The 12197-nt window shown below is 36.2% G+C and overlaps 1 long non-coding RNA gene across 1 annotated transcript; it reads right to left on the bottom strand.

Annotated features, from left to right (window-relative positions):
* Positions 1-2434: 2434 nt before the first annotated feature.
* On the bottom strand, positions 2435-5181 carry LOC129885047 (uncharacterized). The gene is made up of 3 exons (XR_008766037.1): positions 4863-5181; positions 4324-4400; positions 2435-2619 (listed from the first exon to the last, which is right to left on the bottom strand). It is a non-coding gene; the product is annotated as an uncharacterized LOC129885047 (long non-coding RNA).
* Positions 5182-12197: the final 7016 nt, after the last annotated feature.

The raw sequence follows: 12197 nt of genomic DNA, 5'->3' as shown, positions 1-12197 counted from the left end.
CTACCTTATACTTGATAAAATTGTGATGTTGGATTGTGAAAGTTTGAATAGGATAATGATGAGGTGTATTTAGTTGTTTTTGTGCTAATGTGTTAATGACTTGTGATATTTTTTTTGAACTATGGTTTAAGTATTAACTAGGTGGAGATACTTGTCTACGTGTTTTATAATTATGATTATATATTTGCTACTAATCTTAGTTGGCCTATGATGCCTATCAATACATAGTATTTATATTAATTCTACTCTTACACTCTATTTTGAGTGCAAAATGTGATCTAGAGGTGTCTACTAGACCTCACATTTAGTTGAATTGGTTCTAGATCTAAGAATGAGCTTCTTCTGCCTGGGTTGCCATCGATCTTCTTTATTTTTGATTTCTATATTCTAGACAGTGAGACTATTATCATTTTAGTTATTGCTACTCTTAGACATTTTATTTTGATGTTTTAGTAGGATGACTTTCGTATTTTAGGGTTGTAATAGTTTAGACTTTTGCTATTTTATTGTTTTATTTAAACTTCAATTTTATTATGATGTTCTTCCGTATTTTAGCCAGAATGTGTAGCTGTTGTATGAATTAGGATGTTAAGTGTTGGTTCGCCCATCAAGGGGTTGGTGTAGGTGCTAGTCAAAGTGATTTGGATTGTGACAAGATTGATATTAAAGCTCTAGGTTCGTTGATCTCATAGTACGAAAACATGTTTAGTAGAGTCTTGCGGAAGGTACAAAGACATTTGTACTACTCTTTGAGAGGTAATCTTAGGCGTATTTATATGCCAAATAGCCAAATGAACTCATGCTTTTAGTAGTTTTGAGAGCAAATTGTATGTGGATCTTTGTAGTTTAGTTGAGTTTTCTTGCATTTTTGCTAACCAGTATGATTAGCTGTTAGGGTGGAAAATGAGAAAAAGGAGCTGAAAAAGGATGGGAATGGAAGTCAAGATGAAAAAGGAAATGAAAGGCTAGTGATAAACCAAAGTCGATGCGAAAAAGGAGAAACAAAAATAGGTCTGCGAACAATTACATTTGATCTCGCAAAATTGTTAGGCACTGGAGTATGAGATGGAGCCACATCACAGAGAAGAGAAAAGAATTTTTGCACCTAAAGTGAGAGAAATGGTCCACGTCGTGGACTTGGAAACTAGAATTTGCCTGTGTTTTTCCAAAACTCTATAAATAGCCAAGTTGTATTATTTGTTTAATTATTCTTTTTCTAACTTCGTGGAGAATGATTTGGACGAGCTATTTTCTCAAGAACACTAGGGTTCATCTCTATTTTCTTATCTTTTAAATTCTCAATGCTTTGTAACCAAAACTATTGTCATGAATCAAAGCATGAGCAGCTAAATTCCCTAATTCTAGGGTTGTGTCTATGAGCGATGGTTTAATATGAGTTCTTTAAATGAAGATGGGTTTTCACTTTATATTATTCTTGTATTCTTACTCTTATTATTTTAATGCATGATCACTATTAGAATACATTTCTTATCTAGTCTTGAACTTAAGAGAAATAAATGGATAGAACGAGGAATTCATTTAGGTTAAAACTTAGAGTGCGTCGTCTCTAGGATAGGAATATACCTAAGATACCACATTTGGTTACGAAACAAGAAGATAGATTTTGGTTACGAAACAAGAAGATAGCTTAATGCTCCATAGTTGGTTCATGTCTATCCCCACTCAACGATATAGTTAGACTGTCAATTGTGGTAGGTGATTAAAGGTTGGAAAACCATAATCGTATAATTAACCTTGTAAATCAATAACTTAATAACCCATCAAATTCTAAAAGAAGAAATGTTATATCTGAACTCATGCTAAGCTGCAGCCTTGGAATTTTCTTAATCCTTGACTTCTCCATGTGAAATTGAATCCTTAATTAGTAGCTTTAACTTAGTTGATTATTTCCAGTTATTAGAATAATAAATCAATCAAAAATATTTACCTAACTTTCATTTAATTACGATTACTTTAAGAAGGAAGTATTTGCTAGAATAAAGTCCCTTGGGTTTAATATCCGGTTCGAAAGAGTCACTGTATTACTTGGTTGATGCGTACACTTGTGTGTGCGTTTGGATGCCACAAGAGGCTACCAAATTCTAGAAAAACTTACTTTTTTCTTTCCTTTGTGTTATTACATAATTCCAATTGGTCTCTGGTGATCCAAATTGATATCTAACACCCTTCATTCTTGTCACGACCCACTTTTCATCAGGTCATGATGGCACCTACTATAACCCTCTAGTAGGTAAGCCAACCCGTCAACCCAGAACTTCAAGTAATGTGTTTGAAGGCAAAAACTATATAAGAGCATTGAATTATAAAAGGAAACAGAATGAATAAGCGGAAGTAAACCAAAACATGTTTTAAACAACAAAAGATCCCTCCCAGAATCTGGAAGTCACAAGTACAGAGCTGCTACAAATAAAATATGAGTACAAGTCCCGAAAGTGGACCAAAAAGATATAAAATAACTGGCTAGTCTCAGAAGGCAAAAGACGGGCCATCCATTCTGAAGGAGACAGAAGTGATCCAAAAACGCCAAGTTATCACCCTAGTCTCCGAATCTGACTACAACAAGATCGATCTATTCGTGACAGTAGCTGGTGCTCGGTCCTGCATCACGAAAATAGATGCAGAGTGTAGTATGAGTACCAAGACAACAGGTACCCAGTAGGCATCATAGGCCGACTGAGCAGAAAAGGTGAAAACAATATGAAAAAGAGGAATAAGCCTAAATAGGAATCAACATAAGCATCTAAAGTGAAAAGAGTACTATCTACTAGAGCTACAGCTAACTATACCCAACTGGGCCCCCATAAGCCCAGCCGGGACACTCGTACGCAAGTTAAATAAAAACCCGAACGAACCCCCATAAGTTCGCCGAGTACACAGAATAGCTACAACTACCAAGGCTAGGAACCAAGAATATGCGATGTCAGGAACCGAAGTACTGTATCATTTCCAAAACCCAGAATCTCCAAGAGTCAATCGATCTAGGGGTGACTTAGGGGTCGAGGCTGGGACTGGGACCCAGAGGCTCACCCGAATGTTCATAGTGGCCAAGGCCGGGACTGGATACCCGGATACTTGCCATAATACATCAGTACGGTCGAGGCCGGGACTGGGTACCCGGATGCTCGCCGTAATACATCGGTGCAGTCGAGGCCTGGACTGGTACCAGGATGCTCGCTGTAACACATCGATATGATCGAGGCCAGGACTGGATACCCGGATGCTCATCGTAATACATTGGTGCGATCGAGGCCGGGACTGTATACCCGGATGCTCGCCGTAATACATCGGTATGATCGAGGCCAGGACTGGATACCCGGATGCTCGTCATACTAGCAAGTCGGCAGAGGCCGGGACTGAGTACCCGGATGCTCTCCGATAATTCAGAACGAAGGCCGGGACTGGGTACCCGGATGCTCCCTGATAATTCAGAACGGAGGCCAGGACTGGGTACCTGGATGCTCATAGATAATTTATCCCATGGTTTCGAATATATCCTTTCCAACTAATCAACAACAGTACCGAGAATTTCCTCCCCAATGTGTCAACTGATATGCCGCCAAAACTTGAACCGGAGTCGAAGCCAAACGATCATGAATTCTAGTATTGCCAACGCATCTCAAAAGTTATGACTATATCGAGTTATGGGTGGGAGTGTTATTAAGAACAAGGGTATCGCCTAGCTAAGGCCAACTACTAGGCACTAGCCCGCTACACCATTCTACAGGGATCTAAGTCCACCGGAGCGACGCCGGGCATATAAAGCAAGTTTACATCCTATACTAAGGCCAACATACTCCACAGTATCAACAACATGCTCATTCAACTCTCCTTATAATACTAACAAATAACGATAAGATACACATGCTTCTAAATACCTAAAAAAACCTAATAACAAGTCTAAAGCATGATTCTAACACCTATACTAAGGCCAACATACTCCACAGTATCAACAACATGCTCACTCAACTCTCCTTATAATATTAACAAATAACGATAAGATACACATGCTTCTAAATACCTGAAAAACCTGATAATAAGCCTAAAGCATGATTTCTAACACCTATACTAAGGCCAACATACTCCACAGTATCAACAACATGCTCATTCAATTCTCCTTATAATACTAACAAATAACGACAAGATACATCTACTTCTAAATACCCGAAAATCCCGATAACAAGCCTAAAACATGATTTCTAACACCTGAGATATACAATTAAACTACCCAACCAAAATCCCAACTATTTCAACATGCTTTCACACATTCCAACTCAATCTAAAGAAAGGTAAACCGTAGCCTACCTGTAGGCCAAACACGCGGGCTCCAAATCACTGTGCTGGAGCTTTTCCCTTTCGAACGGCCTCGGAACGCTGCCAAGCTGTTAAAAATAGAACCACAACGTCGATACGGTCGTTTAGACACTAATTTCATAATTTTTGGAAATGGACCAATTTTGGGTCGAAAACGGGAATTGTGGGGCCCACATACGAAATTCCAGATTTGACCCCCAAAACAGGTTCTAAACGTCACCCCAAGCACACAAATCAGATTTTTAACATAATTCGGGGTGGGAAATTACGTAAGACGATCAAAAATCAATTCCCACATTTTTAAACTAAGAAAACGATATAAGGCAGCCTCTTTACACGTCGATTTCTCAAAAACGAAATACTGTCAATCAAAACAAATTATACCATGACGTTCCTTGCGAAAAACCCCACAATCTAGCCTCAAGAATCACTCAAAACGGAGTTATATTGACCAAGATACACTCTTTCAATTTTCAACAAAATTTCATTCCGAAAATGACTAAATCTGCTGCTTAAAATCAATTTATTACCTCGAACGACGTGCCAAAAATAGATTCTGAAACTTCCACGATGTTCTCCTTAAATTTCCACGCAAGATAGCCTCTGGAATCACCCAAATCGGATTTATATTGGTCAAGATATAACTTGTCAAAGTTCTTCAAAAATCCATTCCGAAAATGGATACTGCTGCAAATAAAATCACGATTTTTACCAGAATCGAATACTCCAAATCAGTTTTCAATTTCTCCAATGCATTCTCCACGAAAAACCTCACAATTTTGCCTTTTGAATCACCCAATTTGGAGCTCTAGAACTCAAGAAATGAGGGTTCAAAGTTGAGGAGAAAATCTGAAAATCTGGTGCAAAAATCTGCACTATTGCACCAGATTTTTCTGGTTTTCTATTATTTAAAGTCTCCGAATGGACCCTCGGAATTCGTTCGGAATCCGATAAAAATAAACCAGATATGCTACCCTACTAAATTCGATATTTCGGACTCAATGGCGCATTCAGAATTCTCATACGAGGTTATTATAATAAAAAGTGGGTCCCACATCCAAGAGTCATTTTAAGTCATATTCCACAACGGGCCTTGATATTAGTCCGGAAGCCTCAAAAAGCGAACGAAGGGTCGTTCTAGACCAAAATCAACATTCCGGAACTAACCGCGCTGTCAGAATTTTTATTCGAGCGCTTTTTCCAAGAATGTTGACCAAAGTCAACTATAAGCTAAGTTTCAAAGTCAAAAGTGCCAAATAGCCCCAAACTCGTATTGATTGACTCGATAGTCATTCCAACAGTGCTACTAGCCTAATTTGGTCATTCCGGAGCTGATGGAACCATCAGAATTTGAATTCGAGATTTCGTTAGCCCAAAACTCAAAAAGTCGCAACTAAACTAACTTAGGCCTTTAAAATACCAAAATGGACTCGGGACCTCTAAAAATTCAACCAACACTTCTTCTAGACCAAAAACCATCTCTTGAATCCAACGGAGTTGTCGGAATTCCATTCCGAGTATCGGAACTCCAAAAGTTGACCAAAGTCAAACCTTGGCTTAAAGTTCCTCAAATTCTCAACTCAAGGCCTCAAATCTTCGTTACAGCTTCAAAACTGATTCCGTAAAGTCTGCTAAGCCTATTTCGACATTTCGGAGCTGCTGGAATCGACGGAATTCCATTCTGAGTCTCGTAGCTCCAATTGACCCCAAATACCACTTTTTAACACTTAAAGCTTATGAAACTCAAAATTTCCAAGGACTTAACTTTTAATAGAATTTTCTAAAAATCAACATCCGGTAACAATTAGAAATGACTCGAGGCATCTAAAGGGAGGGGTAAAATGGTCATTTTACAAAAATTCCAAAAATAACCTTGAGGGTCATTACAATTCTTTCTCTAACAAATGGTGAGAACATAATCAGATGAGGCTAGGGCCAATGTTCCCATGCTAGTTATTGTTGTTGTGACTCGCAGTAGAGGACAAGATAGAGGTCGTGCCAGAGGTAGAGGAGATCAGCAACCCAATTGGGGCTAGAGCTCCATCTGTTGCATAGGTGCAAGAAAGGGCTGGATCTTATGTACCTAGAGAGGCGCCCGAGGTTATGATTGAGGAGGTAGAGGTACCGGTTTGAGATATAGTTGCACCCGCTCCGACTTCTTTAGAGATAATAGCTCAGGTGATGATATTATTGGGCAACTTGGTAGATGATGGAATTATGCTTACAGTTCCCACAGTTCTTGTGGGTTAGCATCTGGAAATTTAGCATGGTGCAATTGTGGCTTCTTAATTAGATGAGATTTTTGAGGCATGTATATTTTCAAGCTTGATAACTAGACAAGTGGTGACTAGGGAGAAGACGATCTAATCTAGAGGTTCACTAAAATGAAGCCTCTAATTTTCTATGGTATTGAGTTTGAGAATGCATATAAACTCATCATCGACTATCACGAGAGGCTCTATAAGATGGGGATAGTAGAGAGATATGGGTATATTTCATCACTTTTTAGCTGATGTGAGATGCTAAGTTATGGTGGAGGGTATATGTTGAGTGCAGATATGTCAGTTCACTTTCTTTAACTTATACCCCGTTTTACTCCATCTTTTTATAAAAGTATATTCCTTATACTAATCAATTTCTTTAGCACCAATTTCTCATAGGTATTTTGGTCGCCCTATTCAGTCAGCTATGCAAGTATCATACAGGGGTCCATCTGGGAGCAATCAGCAACTATCAGGGTAGAAAGGATATTCTACATCTTTTACCTTAGCATAGAGGCCAATTTTTGGCCGTGCTATGAATGAGGTAAGCTAAGGCACATTCATAAATGGTGTTCTAGATTTAGACAGACCGGGCATATAGTTCTGTCGCAACAAATGTTATTGTTGCAACATGTATAAGAGGGAGTTCGTTTAGCAGGGATTGTCCTTAGCTTGCACAAGATGGCCACACAACTAGTAGAGGTGACACTGAACCTAACAAATGTGGTGGTCAGGAAAATAAAGGCAATACTCAGATCGATAAAGATAGTGCATAGATTGGGGTAGGGATTATTTCTATACTTTCGTAGGTAGAACTAAGACAGAAGCATCCGACATAGTAATTACATGTACCCTTCTAGTTTGTGACCTGATGACTACATTTTTATTTGATTCATATTTTTATCTTTTCTTATGTATCTACTTACTTTGTTGTTGGTCTAGATATGATATATGAGTCTCTAGATGTTTTTGTTCATGTTTCTACTCTAGTGGGATCAGATGAAGCATGATAATGTGAAATTTATCGTTCAGTGTCTGAATTGCCAATAGGTTAAGTATGAACACCTTAGGCCTAGAGGTATACTTCATAGAATTTCGTTCTTGAATCGAAGTGAAAGTGATTGTTATAGATTTCGTGGTTGGTCTTTTGAAGACCTTGAGTAAGTTTGAGTGATTGTGGATAGGTTAACTAAGTCTGCACACTTTATATCAGTTCAGGTGACTTATAATGGAGAGAAGTTGGTCAAGATTTAGATTATTCAATTTCATAGAGTTCTGGTCCCCATCATTCTTGATTGAGGTACACAATTTACTTCTAACTTTTGAAGAACCTTGCACGCTGAGTTGAGCACTAGATTGGATTTGAGTACATCTTTACATCCTTAGATCGATGGGTAGTCTGAGTGGACTATTCATATTTGGGAGGACATGTTATGTGCATGTGTGATCGACTTTGATGGTCATTAAGACCAGTTCTTGCCATTGACTAAACTTGCTTATAATAACAATTATCACTCTAGTATTGATTTAGCTCTTATTGAGGCGTTGTATGCGATGAGGTGTAGATCTCCCATTGGTTGGTTTGATGCATTTGAGGTGAGACCGTGAGGTACTTATCTTCTAAGAGAGTCCTTGGAGAAGGTTAAGAGGAAAGCTAAATTGAAATATTAATGGGATTAAATTTTTTATTAATTATGATTTTCTATTTTTTTAATTAATTTATTATTTTGTTAGATTTTTGATAGAAATCTACTTGTATATTATTAAAATACCAATCATAAATAATAACATTTAATTTTGTGACAAATTCATAAAAGTATTAGTTTAGTTATAATTATGAACTTAAATAAGAAGTTATAAAAACCTAGGTTAAATAAATATTATATTATATAAAATAAATTTATATCTTCAATCAAATAAAATATAAATTTAATCCTCAATATCCCATCCCTTTTCCTAAAATGGTTCTAAATTAATCCAAAAATTATTACTACTATATAGAAGTGTGAAGAAGCACAAATGTGATGGTCGACATGTGTGCTTCTTCACGGGGCAATATGGTCTTTTCATGTGTTATTGTGTGCTTAAATATGGTATACTCTATGGCTTTATGAATGTATTTTTTTATTATTGGACTAAAATATCCATCATTATTTTAATGCCAAATGATGAACCTTTTCCTATAGGGCCCATCCATTAATGTTGATGAAAGCTTTTTTGTTCCCTCATCTATTCCTCATTCTTTATTTTTTTTCATTAAAAGTGTACATTTAGTTTACATTAATTACTTTTCACTTTTTCTTGTTTAAAAATTATTTATACAACTCATTTGCTAATTCAAATGAGTTTGATAATTTATTATTTTGTTTTTCTTTTTAATTTATTTGCATATAAAAATACGTAAAAAAATACTATAAATTAAACTAATTAATAACTTTTTATTATTATCTAATAAGAGTCAACAAGCACACAACTCTTAAAAGTACCTTATGCATTTGAAAATTACATAAAAGGTACTTAGGTCGCAATAATTAACAACTTAAAATATTTGTAAAAAATATAAAACAGATTTTGTTGATTGTCCAAACAAATGAAATAACATATATTACTTAAAAATTACGTTAAAAATATTACAAATCATAATAATTAACAACTGGACATATTTAAAAATAATATGAAAAATCTGATTGAGTCTTCTAATTTCATTTGGGCCACATAAATTAAAACATAATGAGTAACATATATTACTTAAAAATAACGTAAAAATATTATAAAAACATAAACAAACTTCTTGATTCTTCAAATTTCATCTGCATAACATTATTGAAACAGAAAAAGTAGTATACCAATGGCATTTTCGGAATAAGATTGTAATTTTGGTATGACATGTTGTACAATGCAGGAATGATTGTTGGATGTTTTGAGCATTTGACACAAAACCCAATTATTTTTTGCTTAATCCCAATAGGCACCCATAAATTGCCTTCTACGTTTTGATTTTGCCTCTGATTTTGATCTTTATTACATAGTTGTCTGAAGGTATTTTTATAAATATTTAAAAAATAGAGGATGATTCTATTTAGAGAGGCAACAATAGTGATGTCAGAGAGTATGCCCGCCAAGTCCTTTGAACTTTTCTTATGTGGTCCCACATCCTTATTTCTATTCATGCACATATTTTCTCTCTCTCTCTCTCTTTATAAACTCCATATTCACAATTTAGCTTTTGTTAATTAAAAAAAGGGTGAAAATCATTTTTGTCCCCAACTTCGCTTTAAAATCAAACTCTACCATCAACTTTGAATAATAAGGAATTTTCTCATTTATTCTAATTAAATTTTAAAAATATCTATTATATTCTTTCATTATCAACTTTTTTTAAACTTTTTTAAAATCATGATATTTTCATTTTTTTGAATTCATGTAACAAATTTTTCATAAAAGCATAAACATTAGCTTTTGGACGAAAAAAATGAGAAATACTAATTAAGTATTTGAACTAATGATATTTTTATAAAGAAGTAAATTAGCATAATGAGAAAACTAATTTTATTAATAATAATCAAAACACTAAAGATTTATTTATACAAGTGAAAATAACAGAGAATAATAACTATACAAATATATTTTGATGTAGGAAATACAAAATCATTAATTTAATTATTAATATTTTCTTCAGAATTGTGCAAAACTTTATTATGACAATTAAAAAGGAACGGACGGGGTAATAGATATTAGGTCCGTTAAAATATAAGTAACTTCTGAAGTTACATCTGTATCACATTAATTGATCCAAAAAAATACTCGTTTCGTCCCATATTATTTGGTCATTATGTTAACAATAATTGTCACATATTAGTTGTCTACTTTACTAAATAAGAAAGCATTAATTAATTTTTTTCTACATTACATTTACAATTAATTCTTTTGAAAGTATTCACATTGGTTTGTAAAGTTCCCAAGTTTTTATAAAGGGTGAATTAGTAAATTATCTTCTTATTTATGACTAGTGAAATTATCCGCGTTTTGCGCGGCATCATCATTATCATTATTATTATTATTATTATTATTATTATTATTATTATTATTATTATTATTATTATTATTATTACTATTATTATTATTACTATTATTATAGTCGGCATCGAGGAGATTGATGGTGGAATGGAGAAGTGCAAGGGAAGGTGGAAGCAAAAAAGATGGCGTATGCGAAGTTGATAGAAAGCAAGAATGAGGTGGAGAAGTGGACGAATGGAGAACTTTATAAGATAGCGAGGAAGGAGGCGAAGTCGGCGGTTTCGACGGCAAAAACGATATCTTTTGAACGCCTTTACGTTGAACTAGAAGAGAAAAGTGGGGATAGAAAATTATTCAGGCTAGCTAGGGCGCGGGAAAGAAGGGCACGCGATGTGGATCAAGTGAAGTGCATTAAGGACGAGCATGGAAAAGTGTTGGTAGACGAGACCCTCATTAAACAGAGATGGCAGTCTTACTTCCATAAACTCTTGAATGAAGAAGGGGACGGAGAGATTGTGTTGGGAGATTTGGAACATACAAGGAGGTGTCACGATTTTGGGTGTTGCGGGAGTATTACGGTCGAGGAGGTTAAGGGTCTTGTTCGTAGGATGTGCTGGGGAAGAGCGACCAGACCTGACGAGGTTCCTATGGAATTTTGAAAGAGCGCAAAATCGGTAGGTTTGGAGTGGCTTACTAAGTTATTTAATGTCATCTTTAAGACGACAATGATGTCCGAAGAATGAAGGTCGAGCGTAATGATCCCTCTATACAAAAATAAGGGGGATATCCAGAGTTGCAACAATTATAGAGGTATCAAGCTTCTAAGCCATACTATGAAAGTATGGGAAAGAGTGGTGGAGATGAGGGTAAGGAGAGGCGTATCTATTTTAGAGAACCAATTCGGATTTATGTCGGGACGCTCAACTACAGAAGCCATCCATCTTATGAGGAGACTGGTGAAACAGTATAGGAAAAGGAAGAGGGACTTGCATATGGTATTCATAGACCTAGAAAAGGCCTACGATAAAGTGCCACGAGAGATACTATGGAGATGTTTGGAGGCTAAAAGTGTACATGTGGCATACATTAGGGTGATCAAGGACATGTATGAGGGTGCCAAAACTAGGGTAAGGACAGTCGGAAGGGACTCAGAGCACTTCCCAGTTGTGATGGGGTTGCATCAAGGATCAACTCTTAGTCTGTTTTTATTTGCCTTGATGATGGATGGATTGACGTGACAAATTCAAGTTGAGGTGCCATGGTGTATGCTTTTCGCGGACGGCATAGTCTTAATCGATGAGACTCGTAGCGGAGTTAACACTAAGCTGGAGGATTGGAGACAGACCTTGAAGTCTAAAGGGTTTAAGCTGAGTAGGACCACAACAGAGTACTTAGAGTGAAAGTTCAGTGAGACACCTCAGGAGGTTGGCACGGAAGTTAGGCTTGGTGACCAGGCCATCCTAAAGAAAAGTAGTTTCAAGTACCTTAGGTCTATTATGCAAGGCAGCGGGGAGATTGACGATTATGTCACACATCGTATTGGGGTAGTGTGGGTGAAATGGAGGCTCGCTTCAGGTGTGCTATGTG

This window comes from Solanum dulcamara, chromosome 4 (genome assembly GCF_947179165.1).
Source record: "Solanum dulcamara chromosome 4, daSolDulc1.2, whole genome shotgun sequence".
NCBI lineage: Eukaryota > Viridiplantae > Streptophyta > Magnoliopsida > Solanales > Solanaceae > Solanum > Solanum dulcamara.
The sequence above is the reverse complement of the archived record's forward strand: the minus strand, read 5'-3'. Positions and strand labels throughout refer to the sequence as shown.